The following is a 12,004-nucleotide window of genomic DNA, read 5'->3' on the forward strand; positions in this document are numbered from 1 at the left end:
TCTTGAAGGTGAGAAGTCACAAAGGACATCTGTGAAACGGCTCAAAGGGAATGTAGATCAGAAATGTGAGGACCAACTTAAGGTCCATTGTGACAGACTGATCCAGCACCTGCAAAAAGTCTGAAAGAGCTGAAAGGTACCCTTTAACTGTGCCCAGAGCAAAGCTTTACAGGCTAGGAACAAATAAAACTAAATATCAGACATTTTTGCCTGGAGGGGGTCTATCTGCCAAGTATTGCACCAAGCAAACACAAGGAGATGATGGGACAGCGCTGAAACTTTTCAGACACTCACCCCCAGTCACAGATCTGGGTTGAATCAATCACCGTTCTTTGGGTCACTTCGCCACCCCAGTTCAGAGCCAGCTATATGCAAATCAGTCTTGACCATGTGCCTCATGGGAACATTCCTCATGGCAACTTAGATTCCGCGCTTCAAACTGACGAGAATGGGCGGATGCTCTTTCTCCTGCGTTGCCCCCAGGCTGTGGAATTCTCTTCCGGCTACACTGAAACTCGAACCATCTCTGTTAAAATTCCGCAAAGACCTTAAAACCTGGCTCTTCTCTCAATAACAACTGCGATGCGTAATCATTGACTCTACTGGCGCCGGGAGACCCCCTGTGGGTAGCTGCGCGCCCTATAAATTCAATTACAAATACAAATACAAATACAAAATTCCAGCCCGAACTGCCAAGCCAGGCCTTCCCTAGACCGGAAACAAGCATCCTGGGACCGGTTTCAGGATAACACCCCTCATCAGCCAGGCTAGCTTGAATCCAGTGGCAAAGTTAGCAAGGCACCAACGTCTGGACATACCCTGCCAACTTAAGGCCAACAAATCAAAAATATGTCCCAACGCCAGGTGTACAACGTTTTTTTTAGGGACACCTCGCTGCTAAGATGACGTCAACCATCTCTGGTGGAGATTCTCATGCACAGCAGTTCGTGATACCAGACTGTCCTTGCCCAATCTGGAGCCAATAAGATGAGTTGGGCCTAGGTGTTTTTGATTTTCAAGAGAACTCTGGACAGGCGTGGTCAAGGTAAAAAATAAAGTTTATTTAACTATCCGGTCTTTAAACCACAACACATACATTATAATTTTTTTTTAAACGTCTACACATTACAAAGTCATTTTCTTAAGCAATAAAAACCATAATATCCTTAAAACTAAATTCCTACCAATTTTAAAACCACTGATTTCATTTTAGATTGCAAGGCAACTCGCTTCTCTTAAGCCTCTGTTGGACCAGGGTACCTATAGACACCCTGTATAAATTTCCTAATGGCTATCGCGATATCTAAATGTTCCATATCAGCGAGAAGCTCCCATGCCTGTGAACGCGCCCTAACATCATACTTTAAAAAGATCAGACGAAGTATTAATTTACGTAAATTTAAACATTTCCGACAGTCTAATAAAATATGTAAAATGCTACATTTCATCCCTATATTACACATACATTTGCCATCTTGTTGAATTAGGCAAGATTTTATTGCACTATTTATTACGGCCGGGTTAATACAGATTCTAATCCTTAGTACATACATTCTTAACCAACGATTCGGTAATGTGTCTAGGTAGGGATAGCTTATGTCCTTCTCCCAGCTGTTACTCATAAATTTTACAGAGTCTTTCGGTCTACTGCTCGTGACAATTCTTTACCCTGCCTTCTAAGTACACTCATTGTTACATTGATTTGCAAGGTCTTCGGATCTGTTTCCAAGTTCAGGTGATCACAAATGGTCTTAAGTTTGTATCTTGTGGCTTTAGCACACTTTCGCTCACTAGATTGGATCTCTTTCATGCACCACTGAGACACCTTTGTGACCTCCCCAAGACCCAAATGGACAGGAGTGGTATTGGCAGCAAAGCTTACAGGAGTCCTGAGCTCGAGACAAAATGTGTCTGAGCGTGAGCGGCCTTGGCAACTCCAGCATGCAGAAGCGCGGACATTGCAAACAGATCTAATCAAACTAATCTGTGAAGAGATCTTGCACCACCTCTGGATGGAATGCCATTTGTGATCCACGAGGCATCAACAGCTGCATATGTCTGCTCTGGTGATCAGAGTGCCTGCCAGATGTTGAACTACCAGGAAAATGCCCTGATGTTTCAGCCAAGAAAAGGCTTTCAATGCCGAAACAAATTGCTCTAAGTTCAAACAGATTGATGTAGAGCTGAGATTTAACATAAGAGCAGAGTCCTTCGATCTTCTCCTAGATGGCCACTTCAACACAGAAGTGACACATCCGTCACTACTGTGAGCTCCAGATGGGGAAGGGAGAAGGGTCTCCCGCTAACCCGATCATAGTCGTGAGCCATCACTTCAGATCCTTTGCATTTCCCTTCGATATCTGGACCAGGTCAGAGAGATTCCCCTGATGCTGTTGCCACTGGGACTTCAAATCCCACTGCACTGCAGAGCCTGCATATGTCAACGGGCACGTTTTACCAACAGGATATAGGAAGGTCTGCAACCCAGTAGCCACAGAGTCAATCTCACTGAAATCCAGGATAGAAGCTGAAACATCAGTCATAGCCCGAATATCCTGTACTCACTGTTCCAGAGGGTATGCCTGAAACTGTAGAAAAGCTCAGATGAAAGGGACTGCCTGAGAAGGAGTCAGCTGTGACTTCGGTACATTGATAGTGAACCCCAGCAAAGGTGGTCTGTCGTAGCCTGGGGCAAGTTTGCCTTCAACAGCCAGTAATTGAGGTAAGGGGAAGTCTGGAACCTCTGAACTCCGAAGATGTGCTTCAACCACTGCCATCACCTTGGTAAACACTCGAGAGGTGCAGGTAAGCCAAAGGGGAGCTCAGTGAACTGATAAAGCTATTTGTCTACTGGGCAAGGAAAAAGCATGTGGGCAGGCAGGACAGGGTTATGAAAGTAGTCGTCCTGCAAGTCCAGTGCTCCCATCCGGTCTCCTGGGTCGAGGACAGACAGTACCTATGCCAAAGTGAGCATCTTAAATGTTCCCTCTTTCAGGAAATGGTCGCGAGGGAATAGGTCCAGAACAGGACTGAGGACTCGCTTTTTTCAGTAGCAGGAATAGCAACTGCAAAATACTTCTGATGGCAGCACCCTCAATAGCTCTTTTTTCCAGAAGACCCTGTTCTTCTTGTCACAACCTCTGCTGATCAGTGGACTGTGGCAAAAGTAGCGGGGTCTGTTGGAATGGTAGGGCACAGCCCAGCTGGACAGTCTGATTCATCAATTTGTCAGAAGTGGTCCCCGTCATTGGGACAGGCGGTTCTGAATCCTACCAACCGGGTGCCCATGATGGTAGGAGAGAAAACTAAAGAGGCTTTGAGGTTGGAGGGGGGAATTGAACACATACTGCTAAGCCCTGTGGCTACCATAAGTCTTGTGGAAGCCTCAGCCACTGAAGGACTGTGATGCCTGCTGGCCACGGTGGCTTGCGGCAAAGTGACACAGCTGACAGCTCATACCGTACCCATGGATGGTAGCTTACTTTAGGCCATAGTGAACCCCAATGACCTAGTGGTGGCCCTACTATCTTTCAAAATGGCAAATTCCATCGAAGGGCATGTGTACAGGAGTGCCTGTGTAGGGCTTGGCCAGGCTCCGAGCAGGACATCAGTGAGGGGTTTATTAAAGGAGACTAAGGTTTTGACTGGGACACTCCAAGGTGAAGCACTGCTGCCAAAACATTTGTTTTGACCTGGACTGTGGGCAGCTGAAGGTGAGATGTCCGGACAATTGGGGGTCAGCCAAGTCCACATACCAGGTGTCGTTGGCCTAGGACTCTGCTAGAGGGTTGAAGTTGCTATAGCGATACTCATATCCCCTTCATTCGTGTTCCTCAGAGGGCCCTTCAGGGAAACAGGGCGCTGTCTCAAATTCAGGCCGTATAGGTCTGGTCATCACCAGAACCAGTGTCAGGCTATGTTGGTCTGTCTCCATATCAGTCGGGAATCACAACTGATCAGTGCTGGCAGTGCCGGAAACAGCACCACTGGAACAGTCTCTGGAGGAGGTTACAAAGCTGTGGCCGAAGCCAATCTGGATGCACCAACTGATCCGGGGGGCCCGACTATTGTAGAGGGTGGATCCATTGGCCCAGCCCCAGCAGGAAGTCCCTGTGAACACCTGGAGCCCAAAGGCTCTTCAGAGGGGTTCAACAGCCCAAAAATGAGGGTTATGGCATCACAAAAATTGCGCAGTTGGGTGGGTTTGCTACGGGAAACTCAGGAAAACACGGCATGGAACCACTGTCAGGTGCTGACTCCACACAAACTACCTGGAAGCGGGGCTTGGATGAACAAGTAACTTACCTTTGGTAACTTCTTATCTGGTAGAGACTATCTAGATGCAGATTCCTTAGCTTAGCATTATGTCCAGTCGTCAGAATGGATCCAGATTTTTTTTCACGGGCAGTGCCCCATGTGAGCAGGTAGGTGACATTGTTTGGCTGAAAGTGGTGTTGTGTGTGACGAAAGTGACGCTCGCAGTGCCTATATAGGCTCCACCCAGGTGCCCCGACAAACAAGTTACTTACCTCTGGTAACTATATATCTGTAAGAAACATTAGTTAGTTATAGATTCCTTAACTTAGAATTACCCCGTGGCGTCAGACTGGATCTGGAAAGTTTTTCGTCAGCAGGACCTCTGCACGTCGGAAGATGGCGTCGGTCGGGTCCGTGTTTGTAGCTGGCGTAGTGTTGCCGGGATGACGTCATGGTAGCTACTTACACGTCGCCCTCGTGCGCGGATGTCATGTCTGTACACAACTTTCCGCGCCAGAAAAGCAGAGCCATGCAAGACACTGACCACTGGTGCCCAAAACTAGGGCCCTGAAAGGATATCCTTAACCCTAGAAATCAGTTCGCAGATCGAGGAGGATGGGTGTGGCGGTAAGGAATCTATAACTAACTAATGTTTCTTATAGATATATTGTTACAGAAGGTAAGTAACTTGTTCATCTGAAAGAAACACATTAGTTATAGATTCCTTACCTTATAATAGATACCCCAGCAATACCAACCCCTGAGGTGGTCCTGGAGAACAGAACGGCCAAAGAAGCCATCTCTCCGGACTTGACTGTCAAGACAGTCTTTTGCAAAATTGTGCAACAAATCCAATGTAGCTGCTTGACAGATGTCATTCAGAGGAATGCCTCTTCCCAGAGCAGTGGTTGCTGCCGTCGACCTAGTCGAAAGAGCGTGCAGCCCCACTGGAGGCTCCTTCTTCGTCAGAGAATGGCAAGCTTTGATACCCAACAAGGAGCGGGTCATCCGCCCGGAACTGTTGGATGTGCGATCCAGATAAAAGAAAAGCGCACATTTTGGGTCCAGAAGGTGGAGCCTCTCTTACTCTTTCAAAGGATGCAGAGGCAGAAAGAAGGTGGGCAAAGTAATGGTCTGCCCAATGTGAAAGGCAGTGACAACCTTGGGCAGGAACGATGGAAGAGTCCTGATAACTATCTTGTTCGGATGGACAGAGAGGAAAAGAGGCTTAGATGAAAGACCCTGGATCTCACTCTCTCTTCTCGCAGATGTGATGGCAACCAAGAATGCAGTTTTTAGCGTTAGGAGTCTCAAAGGACAGTTGTGAAGCGGCTCAAAGGGAGCACACATTAAATAAGTCAAGACTAGGATCAAGTCCCACTGAGGCATAACGAAAGGAATAGGAGGAAAGAGAAGAGTTATGCTTTTCAGGAAACAATTTACAACTTGGGACTTGAAAAGAGAAGGCTGATCTTGAAGTCAAAGGAAGGCAGAGATGGCTGAGAGATAGCCCTTGATAGTGCCCAGAGCAGAACCCTGCTGGTCCAAAGAAAGGAGGAACAAGAGAACCTCAGAAAGAGGGGCAGAGAGGGGATCCACAGCCTTTACTGTGCACCATGCCAGAAATTTGTTCCACCGGCAGGCCTATACCTTCTTAGTGGAGGGACGCCTTGCTGCCAAGATTACATCACAAACTTCGGGAGGCAAGTCAAATGACGTCAACTGTCGCCGCTTAATCTCCACGCAAGCAGATGGAGGCTTGAGAGGTTTGGGTAGAGGACCTTCTCCTGCGACAGAAGATCCCCCCAAAGAGGCAGTCTGATTGGAGGATCGATGGCCATGTTGAGCAGCTCCCGATACCAGACTGTTCGTGCCCAATTCGGAGCCACAAGAATGACTTGGGCACGGTCGCGTCTGATCTCCTTCAGCACTCTGGGCATCAGTGGTATAGGCGGAAAGGCGAACATCATACCGCAACTCCACTCTCTATGAAAAGCGTCGCCTAGAGTGCCGCCTTGGAAACTCCAACACGCAGAATTGTTGACATTGCACATTCTCTTCGGTGGTGAACAGATTTAACCAAGGCTCTCCCCACTGCTGAAAGAGACCTTGCACCACCTCCGAGTGAAAACGTCATTCGTGATCCATCATGAACCTGCGGCTGAGTTAGACTGCCCTGGCGTTCAGGGAACCTGCCAGGTGTTGAACCACCAGGGATATGCTCTGATGTTCCGGCATGTCAAGAGGCGCAGGGCCTCTTGACATAGGGTCCACAACCCCAACCACCCTGTGTGTTGCAGTACCACTTGGCAGTGGTGTTGTACGTGAACACCTGCACTACTCTTCCCCGGACAGAGGGAAGGAATGCCTTCAGTGCAAGACAAATTGCCCGTAGCTCCAGAAGGTTGATGTGGAGCCCAGACTCCGCAGGAGACCAGAGGCCTCTGATCTCCGCCTCTCTCATGTGGCCTCCACATCCCAGTAGGGATGCATCCGTCACTACTGTGTGCTCTGGTTGGGGAAGGGAGAGGGATGTGCCGTTTACCCAATCCTGGTTCCTGAGCCACCACTGCAGTTTTCGTGCAGAGCCTTACAATATCTGGACGCAATCAGACAGGTTTCCCTAATGCTTCGCTAAATGGAACCTCAGGTCCCACTGCAGAGCCCGCATATGCCATCTGGCATGATCGACCAGCAGGATGCAGGAGGCCAGGAGGCCCAGCAGCCTAAGGGTCATCCTGACTGAAACCCAGGATAGAGATTGAAAGATCGGAATCATAGCCGAATATCCTGGATTGGCTGTTCGGGAGGATAGATCCGAAACCGCGTTGTGTCCAGAACTTCTCCGATAAAAAGGAACTTCTGAGAGGGTATCAGGTGTTACGCTGGCACACTGATGGAGAACCCCAGCGAATGCAGGAGGTTGGCTGTAGTCTGGAGGTAGGAGATAAGTTTCTGGGGCGAGCCCGCCTTCAACAGCCTATCATGGTTGTTCCCACATCTCCAACAGCGCGAAGGTTGGGTAACTTGTTACAGCCCGTGGCTCTGGGAGGGACGAAGTGGGGCACCTCGTCCGTAGCCACAAAAGGGGCGAAAGCGGACTGTGCAGGGTAGCTGGAGAGGCGCAAGGACTTGGCCGTAGCTCTGGAGTCCTTGAAATGCTCTAAAGCGTTGTTCGCTTTGTCACCGAAAAAGCGACGGCCATCAAAGGGCATGTCTATGAGGGTATGCTGGACATCCCCAGAAAAGCCAGTCGATCTCATCCAGGTGTAGCGTCTAAGAGCTACCGATGTGGAAATCGTCCTGCCCAGAGAGTTGTCGGTATCCAGCCCACAACAGATGGTAAACTTCGCTGCATCCCTCCTGGCGGCAATAGCCTGGGAGAGCACTGTCCGGGCCTCCTCTGGGACACTGAGGCAGCACCTGCAAAACTGAGTCCCACACAGAGAGAGAATAACAGCCCAAAAGACATGCAGTGTTTACCGACCGCAGTCCCAAGCTGGCCGAAGAGAAAACCTTCTTTCCAAGATGATCCAGCTTCTTGGATTCCCTTTCCGGTGGTACTGTAGAGAATGCCCTCTTGGAAGTAGAGGCTTGGACCACCAAGCTCTCAGGGGTGGGGTGTTGGGAGGAAAGTAGGATCGCCTGGAGCCAGGCGGTGGCGCGGCGCGGCGCAATCATCCTATCCATGGAAGCTCCGTGTTGGGCCTGGACCATGTGTCCAAAAGGAAGTCGGTAAGTCGGAAGTCCGAAGAGCTCGCAGCCGGCTGAAGCACCACTGTCAGGAGGTTAGGCCTGACTACCACTGTAGGGAGTTAGAGGTTGAGAGCCTCAGCCGCCCTACACAACACCACTTCATATGATGCTCCCTCCTCCATAGGCACTGTAGAAGGAGACAACATGCCACGGTCAGGGGAGGTGTCCAGACCACTGGCATTCCCCAGTTCCCCTCTCCAGTCCTGTTAAATATCCAACTGGTCAGTCAGAGGGTCACCTGACCTCTCTCAGTCCTCCTCCTCCTCCTCCTCCTCCTTCTCTGGGTGCCAATCTGGTCGTAAAGGGACCCCAGGAGGGAACAGGGACACAAAATCCCATCTCTGCACCAGGTCCGGCATCTACTGACGCCGGTCCGGATCCAGATCCACATCAGGATGGAGGCCGGGGTCGACGACTGCCGGTGGACCGACCACCGTCGAATGCGGTAGCATGCCGGTGGAGGAGTAATAAGGTCAACCGGCACCGATCCAGATCTGGATCCAAGAGGGGCCTGTGGTACCGGGGCCATCGTCGTAGAAGGCCTAGGCCCCCCCCCAACCGAGTCCGCGGGGTCCAAAGGCACACCGGTGGGTTCGGGCCACCTAAAGATGGCATGCATCGCCACGTAGAACGTACGAAGCTGGGCGGAAGTTGCTCCTGGTCCCGTGAAGGGAGGGAAACTCAGAGTCAATTGTTCGGGCTCCGCACGTGGAGCTGCAGGAGGGGCACTGCCTGCATCCCTCGTTGGGTCGGCCTATCAACGAGAAGTCTTAGTGCAACGATGCTTCAACTTACCTGGCGTGAGTGCAAAAACTTTGATGACTTGGATAAATGGTGATGGCTCCGCGACCGGTTCCTCGACCTCCCGCTCGACTGGGACCTCGAACAGCGTGGAGCAGACTCCACAGACAGCTCCGACTCTAACCGCCTGAAGTGCATCCTGCTTAACACCCGCTCGGTCCACAGACACGCAACGGAACTCTGGGACCTACTCGACACTGCGTCACCTGACATCTCCTTCCTTACAGAAACATGGATGAACACATCATCAGCACCCGACATCGCCATAGCCATACCGGACACTTACAAGATTATCCGAAAAGACCGCATCAACCAAACAGGAGGAGGCATCGCCATCATCCATAGGAACACCATCAAAATCACGTCCAGCTCCGACAATAATCTTGCTACCGCCGAACATCTCCACTTTCAGATCCACACCGACCCTAGGACCACACTTAGAGGCACCCTCATCTACAGGCCTCCAGGTACCCGCACTCAATTCAGCCCACATGCCCTCACCTCCGAGAACTACATTCTACTGGGAGACCTCAACTACCACCTTGAAAACAAACACAACAGCAACACCTCCACCCTTCTGGACAACCTGGCCAATCTCGGACTCAAACAACTTGTTGAGACCCCCACCCATGTAGCCGGACACACGCTTGACTCTATCTTCACTTCCAGCAAGCACATCTCCTTCGATCACACCACAACTCTCCACTGGACGGACCACAGCTGTGTTCACTTCAGCTACAAAACTACCCTGACCCACAACCGCCCTCAACCTATACCTCGGAGAAACTGGAACAAAATCACCTCCGACCAACTCCTCACATCACTCAACCAAAACCCTCCCACTCTCTCACTGGACCCAAACCAAGCGGACATCAATCTCAAGCAATGGATCACCCACAGTGCTGACGAATTAGCACCCCTGACAAAGCACCAGATCAAATCAACCAGCAAAAAGGCTCCCTGGTTCAATGATGACCTTAAAAAATCCAAGAAGCTATGCCGCACCCTGGAGAAAACATGGAGGAAAAACCCAACCACCGACAACATGGCCACCCTTAAGGCACCCACCCGCAAACACCACCAACTGATTCGATCCGCCAAGAAATCAGCATTCAAGGATCGTCTCGACAACAACACTCACAACAGCAAGGAACTTTTCAACATCGTCAAAGAATTCACCAACCCCACCGCAGCATCTAACGACATCACTCCCTCCCAAGACCTCTGCGATGCGTTATCCTCCTTCTTCTACAACAAAATTGCCGACATCCACAACAGCTTCGAAAAGACTCCCAGCGATCAACCCTCCCCACCCCCCTCAGATCCTACTCCGCCAACTAACAACCTTAGCGCCTGGAACCCAATCACCACTGAAGACACCATCCGCCTAATGAACTCAATCCACTCTGGCTCGCCAACCGACCCCTGCCCCCACCACATCTTCAACAAAGCTGACTCCATCATCGCACCCCATCTCCGTGATGTCATCAACTGCTCGTTCAACTCTGCCACCTTCCCAGAAAGCTGGAAACACGCCGAACTCAGCGCCCTTTTGAAGAAACCCACAGCAGACCCCTCCGAACTTAAAAACTACCGACCCATATCCCTCCTCCCATTCCCGGCCAAAGTCATGAAGAAAGCCGTCAACAGCCAGCTCGCCGCCTTCCTTGAATCCAACAACTCCCTCGATCCCTCTCAGTCCGGATTTCGCGCCAAACACAGCACCGAAACCGCCCTCATTGCAGCAACAGACGACATCCGAACACTACTGGACAACGGAGAAACAACGGCCCTCATTCTACTCGACCTCTCTGCCGCTTTCGACACAGTCTGCCACAACACCCTCATACAACGCCTCAGCAACATCGGCATAAAAGGTAAAGCCTTGGACTGGATCACCTCGTTCCTAGCTGGAAGAACTCAGAGAGTCAGACTTCCCCCATTCTACTCAGAGGCCACTGAAGTCATCTGTGGAGTACCACAAGGATCATCACTCAGTCCCACCCTCCTCAACGTCTACATGAGCCCACTCGCTTCCATCGCGCGCCAAACAACCTCAACATCATCTCTTACGCCGACGACACCCAATTAATCCTTTCCCTCACCAAAGACCCCGACACCGCCAAAACCAATCTTCACGAAAGCATGAAAGAAGTAGCCGAATGGATGAAACATAGCCGCCTAAAACTCAACTCAGACAAAACCGAGGTGCTCATCCTAGTATCTTCCCCCTCTGCTTGGGACGACTCTTGGTGGCCTTCTGCTCTGGGCACAGCACCCACACCCACAAACCATGCTCGTAACCTTGGCTTCATCCTAGACTCCTCTCTCTCGATGTCCAGACAAGTCAATGCAGTCTCATCCTCCTGCTTCAACGTACTTCACACTCTCAAAAAGATCTTCAGCTGGATCCCCTCGAGACAAGAAAGACTGTCACTCACGCACTGGTCACGAGTCGACTGGATTATGGTAACACACTTTACGCCGGAATCACAGCAAAATTACAGAAAAAACTCCAACGCATCCAAAACGCATCAGCAAGACTCATTTTAGACATCCCTCGCCAAGATCACATCACCAGACACCTAAAAGACCTCCACTGGCTTCCCGTCAACAAGAGAATTACATTCCGTCTTCTCACCCACGCACACATGGCCCTCTACAAATTAGGACCGAATGCCTCAGCACTCGAATATCCTTCTACACACCCTCCCGCCATCTTAGATCGTCCTATCAAGCCCTCGCCGCAGTCCCGCGCATCCGAAAATCCACCATGGGTGGCAGATCCTTCTCCTTCCTGGCTGCCAAGAGCTGGAACTCACTCCCCACTCACCTCCGCCTTACTCAAAACCACATCTCCTTCAGAAAAGCACTTAAAACCTGGCTATTTGACAAATAATGCCCCTTCCCAAGCGCCTTGAGACCCTCTGGGTGAGTAGTGCGCTATACAAATGACCGCACTTGAACTTGATGATGAAGAAGCCATCGTGCCCATTCCTGCACAGCCTTCAGCGCCATGGACCGGCAGTCGGAGCATGACTTGGGGCCGTGGTCGCGCTCCAGGCAAAAGAGGCACACACGGTGCGTACCCGTAACAGACATCAGTCGGGAACAGGATCTGCAAGCCTTGAAGCCGGGAATCCCTACGTGCACCAGTAGTAGTATAATCAAAAGATGTCAACAAAAAGTT

The 12,004-nt window shown here is 50.6% G+C and overlaps 1 protein-coding gene across 2 annotated transcripts in view; it reads right to left on the reverse strand.

The window, feature by feature from the left end:
- The window catches only part of ZMYM2 (zinc finger MYM-type containing 2), a 381,579-nt gene that overhangs the window by 191,504 nt on the left and 178,071 nt on the right, over positions 1–12,004 (reverse strand). The gene's annotated exons all lie outside the window — the stretch shown is intronic.

The sequence above is a fragment of the Lissotriton vulgaris genome, chromosome 8 (genome assembly GCF_964263255.1).
Source record: "Lissotriton vulgaris chromosome 8, aLisVul1.2, whole genome shotgun sequence".
Classification (NCBI taxonomy): domain Eukaryota; kingdom Metazoa; phylum Chordata; class Amphibia; order Caudata; family Salamandridae; genus Lissotriton; species Lissotriton vulgaris.